A 17,310-nucleotide genomic window follows, 5' to 3' on the forward strand; every position below is an offset into this window, starting at 1 on the left:
GGAGAGCTTGCCTAGCATACGTGAGGCCCTGGGTTCAGCTACCGGCACTAAAATAAATAAATAAATAAATACATAAACAAATAAATAAATAAATAAAGGCGGTCTTCTGAGATTTTAGGAATTCTTCTTGCAATGCTCTTAATAGAAAAAGGCTTAGGGTCATAACCAAATTCTTTGGAACTCACTATCAAAACCATAGTGGAGACTATCCAGTTTTCTGCGGAGCGACAGCCTGACCTGGGACTCACCAAACAGAACGGACACTGTCCTTCTACAGAACAGATACAAAGAAGAAGGGTTGGACCTTCGTGGGCGGCTCTTTTCATAGGCGACTGCAAACGTCAGGGCCTGGAGACAGGCACTGGGAAGTAGGTAAGAGGCTTGCGGTGCCCAAAGCACCCCGGGGAAGGAAAAGAATTGGATCCAGCTCTCAGAGCCATGTCGAGGAAACAGCCGCCTTTGTGCCTGGAAGGCTCCTCAGGATCTAACGGTAAAGCCAATGTGTTGCTTAAGGCTTCCTTCAGAAAACTGGACCCGTGTGAAAGAAAACAGTACCCAGAAATGTCTGGGCACTAAGAAGCAAACCACGGGGTAAGCAAGAATCCCTCATCCCCTTCACTGTTAGCACCCACCCTGGCTTGGTAAGAGGTAAAAGGAGACCGACTCCAGTCCCGTTTCTTCACCGGTCTTTGCTAGTGTAGAGAGGGTATTATCTCACCAAGCTTGGGTGGCTGCTAAGGCCTGGCTCATCCCTTAGTCACTAACAGACAGGAGTAAGCAGAGGTCATTCACAAGGGCAGAGTCCCGGTGACTCTGAGGAAGATGGTCATGAGGCTCTGCCCTCCGGGGGATCTAAAAAACAGGAAAGACCCTCAAAGTCCCACAAAAGGGGTAGTAGGGAATGGTAAGGAACACAACAATGCACCTCCAAAGACACCCAGAAAACGAAGAGGGAGAAAGTATGGCTTTGGCTGCCGCCAAGGCACGGTAAGATGCAGGATCTGAACCCAAGCCGTAAGCAAGTCCAGGGGCCAGGAGGAAGCAGCAGGCTAGAGGAGGAAATGATGCTATTTCCTCTCTCCAAAGATGAGCAAAACACACGGCTTGGAGGAAAGAACAAACACACGACCATCCAATTAGCCCACGGGTATTTTTAGCACCTCTTTCAACAAAAAAATTCTAACAGTCAGCTTTTGCTTCCCAGTACTCATTAAAATAAGTTTATCCACAGGACTAGCTTTTCCAACTCAAGATAAACACTCCTTAAACCTCAGGGAGCTGTGTTCACAGCGCATCCTGGATGGCGTCGGGAACGTAGCAGCTCAGTGAAGGACTGGCAGGCTAAGTGGAGCTACTGTCTGGGTTTGGGTCATACACTCAAGGCCACAGATGCATTTGAAAGAACAGGTCAGTAGCCATTTCGCCAGGCTCATTTTAGCACCGTCCCCCAAATCATGGTTTGAAGGATTTCTACCAAAATATACGCTTTTTGCTCAGTCACCAAAGGTGGCAAGCATCAGGAGCACTTCTGAGGATTTCCCAGGCGGCCCACACTGGGCAAAAGAGAAAGTGGACAGCCCACGGGCCCCCTCCTCTCATGCACAAGGTTTTATATCCATTCATTTGAATGAGGATACAGATCTGGGACAGATCACTCGGACATCTACATAGGAAGTAAGTTCCCTTATGACACGACCAAATTCATGTCTTCATTTTAAAAAGACCATAACGGGCGTGAGAGGTGTGGTCAGGGTTCTGCAATTCGGACTTGGAGAAAGGAGAGCCTGTCACCAAATGATGGGGTTCCAGATTCAAGTGGCTTCTCCTGTGGCCCTGCCTTCTGGAAACTATTGCTTCCCTTACTCCAGACTCGGCCTCCTCCATGCAAGTAAGGCTTCCACTACAAACTGAGGCAAGATCACGATTCCAGGCCTCTTCTGCCCATTATCTGATTGCTATGTTTGATGATTTTATTCCCCTACAGTGCTAAGATGTCTGTATATTAAAAAGTCCACTATATATGAACGAGGAGACCCATGGCTGCAGAAGTGTTTGATTATCAGTAGGTCTAGAGAAAACTAACAGTAGAGTACCTTAGGACCTGATTCCCCATGGAAAATAGGAGCATCTATCTCAGATAAGTCTTCATGAAACAGGAACCAGAAGTCCAAGCTCAGCTGTGTAGTGTGGGAACCACACAGAGAGAGTGAACCCTGGGCTGCCCCAGGGTTGTTCTCCAGGTACTCAAAAGGTCACACCCCTAACTTGGCCCCACCTCTTAAAGTTCATTGACTGACAGAGATTTCCCATCAACCATTACTCAAGTGTGACTTAGATTTGAGCTGGCCATGGTATAGGAGACCTGCAGTCCCAGCCACTCAGAAGACTGGACGGGGGAGCAGTTGAACCGAAGGGTTTGAAGCCTGTCTTGACTGACAATGAGACCTCATCACTAAATGAATGGAAACAAACAAACGGCTCTCTTTTACTGACCACAGACTGTATGTACTCTAGGTCCTTACCATAGCAGACCACCTCTAGTGAGCTTCTGATTCCCTTAACCCCAGGAAGAAGGCAAACAGAAACGGAAACCAGTTCAGGAGGCACCTGAAGGAGACACCATGACCTGCGGGCTCCTTGCATTCTTCATCAACAGACACCATCCTTATGCCACTGGAGCTCATCCCTGCACACATCAGCATCCCCTGGAGCCCTGGGCTTTGTTCCCCCTCTCCTAGGCCCTACAGGTTCAGAGGACTTGGCAGTGGCTGAAGTGAGCAGTTCAGGTTTCTCTGAATGGGCCTCTTAGATGCTTCACCACTTCACGGTGCTGTATGAGGAGAGGCCACAGCTGGAGCACTCCCGTCCCTCCACGTCCAAACTCTCTAGAGTATCTCTAGGCGCATACGGCCCCTTATAAGGACGATGTAAGGGACAGTGGAAAACAAGAAGCTGGGTTAAACTTCTTACAGACTCACTTTTTCTACCTGTGGGGAGAAACATGGGTGTTAGGTTCCTACACTGTGTTCACAAGGAAGTTAAGGGAGATATTCGTGACGACGTTCATTCTAGCCCACAAGGAAAACTTTTATTCTCTCGGGCAAACAAGACACTTTGCTCCCCTATGCAAAACTGACTTTACGATAACCGCATTTCCCCTTCTGCCTCCACTACCAGGAAATGAAAAGGACGGCTTCACTTGCCGCAGGAGACATCACGGCACCAGCTTTCTCTCAGCTCGCAACTACTTTCTACATCCCCACTGCTCTGGCTTTTAAAGGCTAGTTAACTTCTTACGTCGACCGTAAAACAGTAAGCTGTCTTCAGTCAACTATGAATAAGAGAGGGTAGGAAAGTTAGTCAAAACGAAGGGGACCACATATCCCCATGCAGAGAGTCTCCTTTGGGTTAGGGGAGATGGTAGAGGATGGATAGGTGGATACACACACACGCACATGCACACGCGCGCGCGCACACACACACACACACACACGCACACGTACGCACACGCACACACATGCACACACACACGCAGGTTTACCAAATAAAGAGACTACAACTCAGGGTTTAGCACATCTCTAGGCAGAGAACTTTCAGAACCCACTGTCCTGACTGGTGTCTGGAAACCTGAAAACAGGCAGGTCCACTGAGATGGATTCTCTTGTCTTCTCAAGATGTCTGTCTGGTCTTAACTCCGTCCATCACCCACCCATGTTAACCAGCCACCTCTCCTACAATCTCGGGTGCTAGTCTCTTTCCTTTCTTGTGTTTGCTGTTCTTTGTTTGGTTCCAGTCCCACATTCAGGGAACTGCAGGGGGGACATATCTGGAGTGAGAGAGACAAGCCTCACCCTGGGAAAACCCCTTTGACTACAGCCATACTTGGAAAAGAAGATTTAATTTACGTTGTCCCTACACAGAACGTTAGACTCCTGAGTGTGGAGGAAACTGACTTTCATTTATTCGCTTCCTACCTGGGAAGAGTGGGACCCAAAAACATTCATTGGTGTACTGGCTTCACTCTCCAAGCCGGTTAGAGCCACTGTGCCAAAATCCCAGCAGGTAAGTATGTGGGAAATACAGAAGAAATCAGCAATTCATCGCCTAAAGATCCCAATAGCTATACCAGCTCCAAGAAAATCAATACAGGAACTATGCCCAAAACAGAGCTATTATAGTAAAGCATCAAGCATTTAACCACGTCTTCATATAATCACATAACACTGACTCATTCTGCAAACAGTAACTGTGGCATCGCTAAAAGCCTCTTCATAATAAACCAGAGTCACCATCAGTGTCTATGCCGAAGAGCCGCGCGAGACAGAACAGCAGCGGAAACGTGGAACACGAGCCAATGGTTTTATTTTTGCAAGAATGTATTCGAATAAGATTAAAAGTGGAAAATGTGAAAATACACTATGATTACAGTTATAAGAAAAAAGAAAGACCTGAAATGTTTTAAGTGCACAGTGTTACGAAAATATACCATCCCACACATGCCTTAAATACAGGCCAAAACTTTTATGTGGCTTCTATGAGCTAAATTAACAAACCCAGCCAACCGTACTGAAGTGATGCAGGAGACAGGAGACGGAGGATGTGCTCACTACATGTCATTTTGCCCAGTTCCCCTTCCTGGCAATAGGGAAGATTAATTCTCAGCTTCCTCTGTGGCTGCGAGCCCACATGACTATGAGAGGCCAAAGAGGAAGGGCCAAACAAGCTCTGGTCTTCTCCTTCTAAGCCAGGTACTCACTCCAGATGTTACCACATCCATCTATGTATCTATGTATCTATCATCTATCCATGTATCTATCATCTATCTATCTATCTATCTATCTATCTATCTATCTATCTATCTATCTATCTATTATATATCTACTTATCATCTATCTATCATCTATGTATCTATCATCCAACTATATATCCACATATGTATCATTCAACTATCATCTATCAATCATCTATCTACCTGTCACCTACCTATCATCTATCTATCTATCAATCTATCTATCAATCATCTATCTACCATCTATCATCTATCATCCAACTATTTATCCATATATCACCCAACTATCTATCATCTATCTATCTATCTATCTATCTATCTATCTATCATCTATCTACCTATCATCTATCATCTATTATCTATCATCCAACTATTTATCCATATATCTATCACCCAACTATCTATCTATCTATCTATCTATCTATCTATCTATCTTCCAACTATCTATTCACATATCATCCAACTATCTATCATCTATCAATCAATCATCTATTATCTATCATCTATCTATAAATCATCCAACTATCAATCCATATCTATCACCCAACTATCATCTATCAATCATCTACCTATCATCCATCTATCAATCATCTATCTACCTATCATCCATCTATCAACCATCTACCTATCATCTATCTATCTATCTATCTATCTATCTATCTATCTATCTATCTATCATCTATCTATCCATCTATCCATCTATCTATCATCTATCTATCATCTATCCATCTATCTATCATCTATCTATCTATCTATCTATCTATCTATCTATCTATCTATCTATCATCTAGTTAGCTAGCTATATTGAAGCAGGTTGGATACCTGGGTTGGCACATGGAAGAAAGCCCGAGGAAAGCTATGTGAGACGCAACAGACTAGGTCGGGATCTGAACACACACTTTTGTCACGGCATTGCCTTACTCACCAAGCCCAGCACAGCTCTGTCCTAACCGTTTACCTTCCTTATAACCCATCACTAGATCTCAAGTACATTATAACCTTGAGTTTTGACTCAACCACAGAAATCTATCAGCAGTCAGAACTGACTAGTGGGACACTAAATACAGGTACGTCCTGAGTATAGCACCACACATCTATGAGTAGGCCTACAAAGTAAGCCACATGTACCCCACAGGATACTTGGAGTCACAGAGTATGGATACAAAAGATTAGATTTTCTAATATTCATGACTGTCTTAGTTAGGGTTTTTATTGCTGTGAAGAGACACCATGACCACAGCAGCTCTTAGAAGGGAAAACATTTAACTGGGGAGGCTTACAGTTTAGAGGTTCATTCCATTGCTGTCACGGTGGGACATGGTGGCATGCAGGCAAACATGGCGTTACAGAGGTAGCTGAGAGTTCTGTATTTAGCAGGCAACAGGACATGAACTGTCCACTGGTGTGGCTTGAGTGTATGTGAGACCTCAAAGCCCACCTCCACAGTGACACACGTCCTCCCAACAAGGCCACCCCTCTCATCAGTGACACTCCCTTCTTTCAAATCACCACAGTGACTTAAGAGTTGGAATTTCTATTTCAATGTGCATCTCATAGCGTACACAGTGCATGAGGAAACCGGTACTGGACCACAGAGCAAACATCCTGGGTAGATGCTAAGACCACCGATCTTGAAGCAACAAATGAAGGGGAGCGTTCGATCCTTGCGTGGAGAGGTTTCCTCTTGAAAAAGGCCAGTACGTAATAGGAAATTCTGAGCCGTATCAGACAGTTCACAATACCTAACTGTAAGACCATGATACTGCATGGTAAGGACAATGGTGTCACACTCCTGCAAAAAGGCCTCTGAGGCAGGTGCTGCCCCAGATGGACCTTGAAGGCCAGCAGGGCTTGGACTGAGAAGAGTGGAGGAAGTTCATGCAGATGGTGCCCAGGGCTGCCGTGAGAGGAACTATCGGCAAGAAGAGGCGGAATGCTGAAACAAATTATACATTTATCAAACCACCATTTCCAGAGCCCGAATCTTTACTGAGGGCATATTTTAATTCTCATGGAGATACTCGTTATCAATGTTATCTGTGTGTAATCATCAAAGAAAAAGGTCCCCGAGTACAGAGAATAATAACTATTTTTCGAGTTGTAAAGATTACAGTACAATTACGCCTGCGGGACAAAGCCTGTCATTCTCCACCTTAGATACGAGGCTATTTAGATGAAAGCTACGCTGGGAAAAGGAAGCAATGTTCAAAGCGGTAGATATCGTTTTCTATGGGTTTCAAGAACAATGCCCAGAAAGTACACACACATTTCCACACTTCCTTCTCCCTTCTGCTCAAGGTCCCAGGTAATGAGTAACCAGACAGCAATGACTGACTCCTGTCACGTCATCTCAGCAACATGTGCTCAGCTTACAAATTGTTTCTTTACCCACCCTATACTTAAGTAATATTTTTAATTTATTTGTAAGGCCTTGGATGGGACCATTGGAACTGAAATGCCGATTTTTAGCCCCTGTTCTATTGCTGTAAGCAAAGACCCTGCTGGCCAGAGCTAGAGCACACACTGAGGCAGCAGCTATGCTACCTGGCTAGCACTAAGCAAGGACACACGGACGTGAGAGTCTCTTGTGAAACCAAAGCAGCTGGTGATGCCTACAGTTCCCACAGCGAAGTCCACCCTGGAAGGCAGCAGGGTCCTCTGGCTCCAGAGCCTTTCTAACTCCACACTGTTAAGGCGGGCAGAGGAGGGGAAACGCTCAGGAGAAAAGACGCATTTTCTACCTCAGTCCCCCAGTGCTACATTCTGCAAAGCCAGGCTGAGCCGTTCCTAAGGCTTTGGATGTTCCTTAGAGTCTTGAAGCTCACCTCCCACCCCGTGCACCCAGATGCTGGGCACTGATGTCCAAAGAGACAGGCTTCATTCATATGCAAAGCAGATATAACCTTTGTAGAAGTCAATGCATTTTGCACCAAACGCAGCCCCTTCTGAATGATATCCTGACCCATCACCAACGGCAACTAGGGGTTTTGTCATAAAACATAAACGAATTAACATCTGTTTACACTTAAAAGTTATTTCCACGGTAAGTCACTCATCACTCATTCATTAAAATATTACACACATGCATACACATTTGAGCACATTCGACAAGTCTGAAAACTTTTTTCCAGTTAGTGATGGAGTTGAAAGGCGGCGATTCTTTCCAGACACCAAAGCTTGTAATTACGTATCCAAACCCGACTCCTATTGCTTTTGGGTCGCCTTCGCCATCCTTCCGTCCTCCCGATGACTCGAGCAGATTGGTATTTTGAATGTTTTAATAGAATTTAAAACTAGTTCTGCATAGAGCCATCAAATCAACCCAAATAGCTACCCCGACAACGGAAGCGTGCCCTGTGGTGGGGAAGGGCAATGTGACAAGCACTGGGCGTGGCCCCAGTTGGCAGCGGGTGGCCAGTGCCCTGGAGGAAGGGGCTGAGAAACGAGAGGCAGTCAGGCAGCAGGCCAGCACCTGGGAAGACATGGAGAGGTCTGAGCAGCAAACAGAAACGCCTGAGGAGCAGTTAGCTCTTCGCCCTAACATGTGAAGGCAAGGTGATAGGGAGACACAGGGCAGGATCAGGAGGCCAGCTGGGTACTGGTGGGGAGGGGATGGATGGAGCAAGGAGACCTGATGATAAACTGGGCATGGGGGCAGAAAACGGGCAAGAAAGGTTTGGGCTGTGAGAAATGAAAGGGAGGGGCTGGCACCACCCACAGCCAGGAAGAGGGAAGGGAGGGGGCCATCCCAAGTCTGGGCTAAGACATGCTGACGTGTGCGGTGCCTGTGAGACCTCAGGAGACACCAAAGGGGTGCATGTGGGGGTCCAGCTGGAGAAACAGGGCACGCCGCAGGCATTCGGAGCCAGGGCTTATCTAAGCAGCTGTCTGCCAGAAGAAGTCCCACAGCCGAGCATGCTAAGGCAGAACCGAAAAGAAGACCACATCTCGAGGAGTCTGGAGGTAGCAGCGAGAAGTTGGGAAAACAGGAATGTTCACACCAGGAATCTAAACTACTAAAGTCTACAGAAAGGAGTTTATCATGTTGCCAGAGACAGGGCAAGACTGGTCACTGGCTCTGACAACATGGAGGAGGCCGCTGACCTTCAACCAACTAGTGCCAGCCTGAGCGGGTGGAAGAGTGTGCAGCCAAGTCTGAGGACCCGAGTTCAAATCTCAGAACCTGCCTGGGTAGTAGAGGGACTGCCCCCAAGCCGTCCTCTGACATCAACATGTGTGCCGTGTGTGTGTGCGTGTGTGTGTGTATGCGTGTGTGTGTGTTTACACAAACAAATGCATGTAATAATTTTTCTAATAAAAAACACCCTATTTCAGAGAAACAAAAAAATTCAGAGTAAATTCACTTAGAAGAGAGAAACCCAGGGACAATATTCTCAGTCTTGTAATAAAAGAAAGCAAAGAAATGGTGGATAACTGGGAGGCGTGGTGAAGAAAAGCCCTCTGACACACACGCTGACAGTGGAGGGAAGCGGGGGAGCGTGCAGCCAAGAGTGGGGTGATGGAGAGAAGCCCTACAGGACCTGACTGTGGGAACGCCTGAGGCGCCACCTAAGGAGGAAGCTGGGAGACACAAGGCTTCCGAGGACAGAACTGTTGAACCACTTCCAAGTGGAAGCCGGCTCGTTCCGGTTTCTAGAACACCCTTAGGCCCTCCAGAAACTGTCCCAACTTCAGGAATCCAGCCGTCAAATACTTGAGGCCAGATTTCTCAGGCTTCTTGTGACAGATACATGCAACGCGACGCGGTCCTTGCCTCGGGTCCCCAGCATTCCTAAAACCTTTGCAATCTCCTGAGTAACGAATTTCTTATTCACACAAGGGCCTCTTGGGTCCATCTCAAAGGAAGGTGGGGGATTCTAGAACTCAGGTCAAAAAACCTGAACAATGAGATGGCCAGGGGCATAGATGGGGCTCTAATGGCAAGACATGGGGGTACCGTGACAGCAGCATGCCAGGAGGAAGGGCACAGGCTCTGGCCTGGACCACTACGCCCCATGGGGCCTTCCAGCTGGTGTTCTAATACGCATCGTTTTGAATAAATCAGTAAATGTTAAGTGTTTCTCTGAGCTCATGAGAAGCTCTAGAAAGTTCTCAAGAGAGAAAGGGGCAAGGTAGCCGTGGGAACCCCTAAATGTGTGGCTACTGGAAAAGAAGTGTGGCCCAGCAGGACCCCCCATTTACAGAGGGCACCTCACGCGGGGCTTTGCTGGATACTCTGTGACCTATAAGGTCTACGCTATTTCTGAGGAGTTGGGTGCACGAAAGGACTGGATCGTCAGTGTTAGAGACCCTAAGAGCGTTGGGAGAAATCACATGTTCTGCTGTTAGAAATGGTACTGACTCCACATCCGTGGTGAGATATGAGAATCCCACGGGGATCAAGGACACAGTAACCATCTGAACACTGTACTGTAAGCGGAATAGCAGAACAAGACAACAGACTCCGTCCTTTCTTAACCAACAGTCTTAAATGAAAGACGGGCGGCACACAACCACCTCCTGCTCCCTCAACAGTAAATACCTCAAGGGCTGACTGGTCCCAACTCCTGTCAACTAAACACCATTCGCAAGTAGATCTGCACCGCAGTAAACACAGAAGGTTCCAGCCGCACATGGTACTTGGTACCTAGCAAGCATTCAAATAACACACTGAATGACGGCATTCGCACGCTCCCTCTGACTGGAGAATGCCTCTCTGACCCGGAACTCTATGCGTATAGAACAAGCTCATTCTTTAAGAGTCCATTGGCCCCCACAGGTCGTGACATTCCTGCTACATTCAAATATTTGAGCCCTCTGTAATGACACTAATGAAATGGAAGAACCAGGGTGCATGCACCCTGCTTTCTGTGCCCTTCCATTGCCTTCTCTGGTTATTATTGACGTATAGTGTCTCCTACACCGACCAGGCAGCTTTCCAGACAAACTCTTCTTCACGTCCACAGACGCTTGCACAGACTAGGGATGCCGAATCGTGTTTATTGGGAGAATGTTCGAGTCCTTCTACCGGATGACTTTGGATTCCTCACAGGCTGTAACTGGCAGGCAGGCATACCTTGAAACTTTGAGCAGGAACAAGGCCCCCTCTTGGGCTAGCATACGGGAGCCTGCTCCCCACTTCCCTTTGCATAGGTTTCAGCCCCTGCAAGCTGCTCAACTCTTAGGCCCAGGCAGTCTCAACTCTTAGGTCTCCCAAGTGCAGACTCCAAAACCCTTGGCTCACCGCGAACCTCCCCCAAAAGGATCAGGACCAGTGTTGGCCAGCCCCCATCCTGGCAAATTCCAACAAAGTCCCAGCCACAGACCCCAGCAAGGATTCTTCTCACAACAACAAAGACACAGGTGTGGTCCCTCCCCACCTTGCTAAACACACACCCTTAAGGCAAGGCCTAGGTGACAAGGGCGGAGGCCTGGGCTACTCAGGTAGCAAAAAGGCTTTTTCTCAGACCATTGAAGGACTTCACAGAGCCTGTCAGAAACCAGCAGGAAATAGCAGGCTCGGCTGAGAACTAAGCCTTTCCGTTGAGATTGATTGGATCACCAAAAGTCCCTCTAGGCTGGTGTGAACATCGGAATATATGCTCAGCTTTAAAAACATCCTTCTTGAGGTAAAGTCTTCCAAATCCCAGATGAGCATTGACAAGAAACAATAAAACTTTAACAGACAATTACAATGAGGATCAGGAGTCTGAGACTTCCTGGGTGTATTAGGAACAGTTTCTACTGACAAACAGATTCTGATATCACTACAACTTTTATGCCAACGTATTCGGCTGGCATCCTGCTCACTTTCCCATTTCTGTTTAAGAAGCTTCAGAATCTGAAAGAATAGCAATTAGCTGGGGTCTCCCTCTACCCACAGAACAGACTCGGAGAGGGACCGCTTTGAAAGTAGCTCCAGGCAGGCAGGACAATCCTGAGGACCTGAATTCAACCCCTGGGACCCACATGGTAGAAGGGGAGATCCACCTGACTGTTCTCTGGCTACCGTGCACACGCCAAAAGAAAATAAATAATCGTAATTTTAAAACCTAAGTAGCCTTGGAAAGACGCAGATACTGGGAAAGGTTTGGGATTCCAAGGAAAGAGTTCCAAAGTGTGGAGTACTTTTACAGACTGTATGCCTCAGGCCAGGAGACACGCCCCATTACAGACCCATTGTTATGGCTAAGGTAGCAGCTGACTTTTGACCCAGGGCCACTGGACTGCTAAAAAAATAAAAATAAAAAAATAAAATAAAATAAAAATTAAAAAAAAAAAAGATCCCTCCGAGGCGAAGAACTCTCCTAATCTTCGATTGTTCAAAACCAACCAAACAAGCATCTTCAAAGATGGGCGGCAAACATGGTGTCTGCCTTCTGCTGACTGCCTGAGCGGTCCCGTGTAAACGTAAAAGGAGGGTTTTCGCCATCTTAAGCTGGCTCTGTGACGGCGAGACATTGATCCGAAGACTCTGAAATGGAATGCTCCGATTCCTTCTTGCACAAGTTATGCGCGTGTGCACGTGGGCCAGGGAAACAGCACCTCTGTCTAGAACCGGCCATCTATGGCTTCACACGGTTCCAAAGACTGTGACCCTAGCCCCGTGGTGAGACTGCCGCTGAAAACCACCACGTTACCTAAGGTCTTATTTCTTCCTCTTTCCCTCCTCCTAAAGGCTCCTGTGCAAGATTTCAGCCTCTGAGTACATTCGGTCGAAAATGTTATCTCCCCAATGAAAAACAGAGTTTTGTTTTGCCGGCCGCTGCCTCCCAACACCTACAAGAGAGCCTGGAGCACAGCAAGTGCTCATTAAATATTGACTCAGGGAATGAAGTAAATTTCTAAAGCGGTAAGGAGGCCTTGTGATAGACGGGAAAGGACAAACGTCTCCCCGCATACAGTTTATTAGAAGGCACCAGAACAGCCAAAGGTTCAATGGCTCTAAAAGTAAAAATGAGAGGAGCAATACAGTGACCTCAGCAAGGCAAACACACACACAAGCCCTCCTTAGAAAAGCTGTCGCCACACCGCTGATCCAACTATTACAAGTTCTCACTATAAAGACCATATAAAAGAGACGCCACCGGGTCTACCGGTCTCCTGCAGAGAACCCCTAACCTAAGCTCTGAGTGTCCAACTTCGTCATTTCCAGAGTCTGAGATAGGATCAGAATGTTCTAGATAACATTCACCTGGCTCACCTGGAGTGCAATGGAAACCAGGCCAACCGAGGGCTCAGGACCCACAGGCACCTACGCCTACGTCACTTGACAGGCATGCAGTCCTAAAAAGTCAGCTTGGTGCAAACAAGGGGGTCAAAGGTTCCAGAGACTGTCTGTACGGCGGACATCAGCCCCACGCCAACTCCCCCAACTTCCACATTTTCAAATGAGAGTAGTAAGAACACCTTCAAAGTCTTAAATCATCTTTCTAAATTTTCAAAGTTTCCATTACAAAAATGGAAAGCCGGCTGACTTCAAATAGTGCTGGCAAACCTTACTGTATAATCAGCAACACACTTTATCCCAAGCCAAGAAGGGCATCGTTGTGGAAATTATCCTTTTGTACACTGTGAAGATGTGTCTGATTGGTTTAGTAAAGAAGCGGACCGGCCAATAACTGGACAGGATAAGGCAGGAGAACCAGACTAAGAATGCTGGGAGGAAGAAGGACGGAGTCATGGAAGTCACAGAAGAAACAAGGAGACAGGATGTAAACGCCATGCTGAAAGAAGGTACCACTGCATGGCAGAGGGTAGATAAGAAGCATGGGTTTATTTAAAGAGTTAGCTAGTAAGAAGCCTGAGCTACCGGCTGAGCATTTATAATAAATATTAACTCTCTGTGACGGTTATCTGGGACCTGGAGGGCAGGAAAGAAAAGTACCCTACAGGATGTTTCTGCTCTATCCTGGGCTGTGCCCATCAGAGAGTTTCTGGCAGAAGCATGAGCCACCCTGGCTCTTAGCGGTGGGGTCCCTCCATGGACAGCATGAACAGAGAGAACCAACTAAAGAAACTTAGGGTCGGAGGGCACTATAAAATATATACTCTTATATTGTAACGAAAATGAAAAATCCCCATCACAGCACATGGCATCTAAATAAATCCCTTGATAACGTTATGAAGAACTTGTTTTCGATGACGTCTCCATAGTGAGATCCAGCAAAATGGAAAAATTATTTAACATTTCTTTTGCTTCCTAGTTATTCAGCGTTTAAAGAAAGGGCAGTGTGAGCTACAGAGGCGAGCAGGATAAATGTCCTAATTTATAGAAGTTTCCAATTTAAAAGGATGGCACCGGGCGCAGGAGAGATGGCTCAGCAGTGAAGAGTACTGTCTTCTCTTCAGAGGACCTGGGTTCAAGTCCCAGCAGCCACATGGCAGCTCACAACCACCTCTAAATCCATCCAGTACTGGGAGATCCAGCTCACTCTTCTGAACTCTAAAGGCACCAGGTATGCATATGATACACACACATACATGTAGATGAGACATGAACGTGAAAAGGAAAATAAACAAATCTAAAAGAAAAAAAGATGAGACTAGACACAATTAATCAGAGAGGAAGGAAGAAACATGTAAGGTCCTGTGGGCAATCCTGAGGCAGGCTCCCTCAGGATCTGCCCATAAAGCAGAGTTTAACAGTCTACAGAGCTCACAGGTAAGAGACATGGAGAGGAGGTAGGAACAGCCTTCAATGGTCGGTTCCAGGAGGACGAGCAGGATTTGAGGTTAGAGGAGACAGACAACAGACAACCTTGAAGACTAGAGACTTGAATCTGTCTAGTCAAACCGTGCAGGAGCTCCTGCAGGCTGCCCAAGAGAAGACAACACAGCCTGATTACAACAGAGCTCCTGAGGGTGGCTGATAAACAGTATCAACAGCGGCGAGACCAAACAGCTAGCGACACAAGTCCAGTTGGGCCTGGCAACTAAATCCCTGTGGGCGCTGGGAGGAGCCGAGAAGTCCAATCCTTTCCCCTCTTCTCATCCTCCCCGCTCTTTCCCGTGTTTGAAGTTCGAGATCTGAGGTGGTTCTCTGGGGAATCCAGCTCCTGAGCTGTCTGAAATGGACCGAGTCCTCCTTGGGATACCTTTGAAAAACTCTTTATTATCAAAGAATTTTAAGATCACACCAGAAAGGAACCACACCTTCCTGAAGATGCCACCCAAGGACCCCAGGATGGTTCTTCCCTGCCAGGGAGGTGAATGTTGAAGGGGCAAACACGCCCTCAGTACTGCAGACACTCTTTCCATATCTACGTATGTATTTCCATTACCTGTACCTCCTACACTTACGTGAATGTAAATATTCTGACTGAAATTTAAAGAAAAGATAAATCTGAGAGACTTTCAAAGACAAGACTTGTAAGAAAACACTTTCAGTAGACTATCAGTGAGCTCCGACTCTAAATGTGATTTTCATTTCTCTTTAACTTTATTATGGTGATATATGTGTTTATGATGGGGGGGCGAGCATGCCGGAGCATGTGTGTGGAGGTCAGAGGAGTCAGTTTTCCCTTCTACCTTATTTGGACTGTGGGTACTAGGATGCTGCTAAGCCATCACGCTGGCCCAAACCAAATTCTTGAATTATAGTTAAGATGCATCCGAATCCAAAGTCATATTATCACCCCGTGTCACAACACTGCGATCTGTGTATGCTGGCCTAGGTTGTAGGACGAAGTCTGTTTGAAGATACTGTCAAAAACTGTGAGGGAAAATTGACAGGGAATAATGCAAGAAGATACACACCGTCAAGGGAGTGGAAAATGTCCCAGCAGGGTGGAGGAGGAGACAGTTATGTAGATGTGGTTGGCAAAATGTCTCCCATCTTATTACTCTGTCATTGCTAGTGGCAGCCACAGTTCTTTTAGGGTAGTGCCAGCAACGGTCACTCTCAAGACGCACCGGCTGGCACACTCAGAATTGTTACCAGCAAAGCCAAGGGCTATGGTCCGCGGCACATTCAAGCAGGAATGAAAACCATTTGCAAGCACACGTTTATCGCAGCGTGAGCTAAACTTCAGTGGATGTGAGCACAGTCCAGAGGCCCTCGGGAAGCTGGGCTCTTCCCAGTATGTTTTCTGAATAAGTTCATGGGAGACTCTGGCTTTGACTCCAAACACCATACGTTGAGTACGACTTCAAGATCTAAGACTTAAACTAGGTATCAAATACAATATTTCATTGCAAGGGAGCTAGAGGAATGATTTTATAAAAGCAATTTCAATTTTTAATTTTTCTTCAGGCATAGTGAGACTAGACCACTGGCAAAACTAAGAAAACAGGATAATCAAAATCTACTAGATTGTCAAAATATAGATGGCTCTGTACTTTTGTTTTTGTTTTGTTTTGCTGGTTTTCTAAGACAGGGTTTGTCTGTAGCTTTGGAGCCTGTCCTGGAACTAGCTCTTGTAGAAAAGGTTGGCCTCGAACTCGCAGAGATCCGCCTGCCTCTGCCTCCTGAGTGCTGGAATTGAAGACGTGCACCACCACCACCACCCAGCAATTGCTTAATTTTTAATAACTATTTTCATATAATTAAATATTTAGTTCCAAAGAATCCCACATGTCCCTGTGAGCTGAATAACTGAAAAATCAAATTATACATAGATAATGAGATAGATAGACAGACACAGACTATTTCACTAGATATAAATATGTACACATATCCACATATATCCTTAATTATGAGAGCTCATTTTTCATCCGATCAGGAGGGGCAGCTGATATTTAACCACAAACGAAGCACCAACTAAGGCTTTGGCGCCGAGCTTCTTGGCCTGGGCATTGCTGTCTGTGCGTGGACAGTTGTAGGATCTGGGACTGCTATGTGCCACCGCTGTAGGACGGACAGTGGCATCCCTGTCCTCTAGCGACCAGCAGAGCCCTCCCACCTGTGCGTGTGGCAATCAAAACTATCTTTGGACGACATCAATTGCTCAGTCACCCAAACCATGTCTGGATGTAGATACCGCTGAGCATCTGAACCATAGAAGTCCAGCTTAACCATTTCAAAAGCCATACAGCCACCGCCGCCGCCACCGCAATATCCCAATGACAGATTTATCTTTTCCTAAATCAAAACATTCTCTAAATATTTTCACATCGGTATTTCTGCTCACAGGCAGTGAACGCAGAACACGCGTCTTCATTCATACGCATCTTGTGGCAAACTGGGGTTGTTTTCAACGAAGCGTTTGCTTAATGAGAGGATGAGGCCGCTAAAGGCTAACAGTAATGGCGGCAGCAATCACAGCCCAACCTTGCGGAGCCCTTGACGGTTCTCCGGGCATCTTTGCATAAATCAGTCCTAGCGCGGCATCCAGCAACAGTCCCCAGACATCTTAAGTCTACACGCAACGGTTTACCACCTAAGAGCATTCTATTGTACCGACCAATGCCCCTCTGCAAGTCACCACGCGTTACTTACTGCAATTGAAAACAGTAAGAACTCTGGTAAAGCACTCACAAACCCACGAGGAGGGACAGGAAATGCTTCTGCTCAGGCAAAA

The 17,310-nt window shown here is 46.5% G+C and overlaps 1 protein-coding gene across 5 annotated transcripts in view; it reads right to left on the reverse strand.

Annotated features, from left to right (window-relative positions):
• Positions 1–17,310, reverse strand: part of Myo1b (myosin IB) — a 149,445-nt gene that overhangs the window by 85,729 nt on the left and 46,406 nt on the right. The gene's annotated exons all lie outside the window — the stretch shown is intronic.

This window comes from Chionomys nivalis, chromosome 26 (genome assembly GCF_950005125.1).
Source record: "Chionomys nivalis chromosome 26, mChiNiv1.1, whole genome shotgun sequence".
In the NCBI taxonomy this organism is placed as follows: Eukaryota; Metazoa; Chordata; class Mammalia; order Rodentia; family Cricetidae; genus Chionomys; species Chionomys nivalis.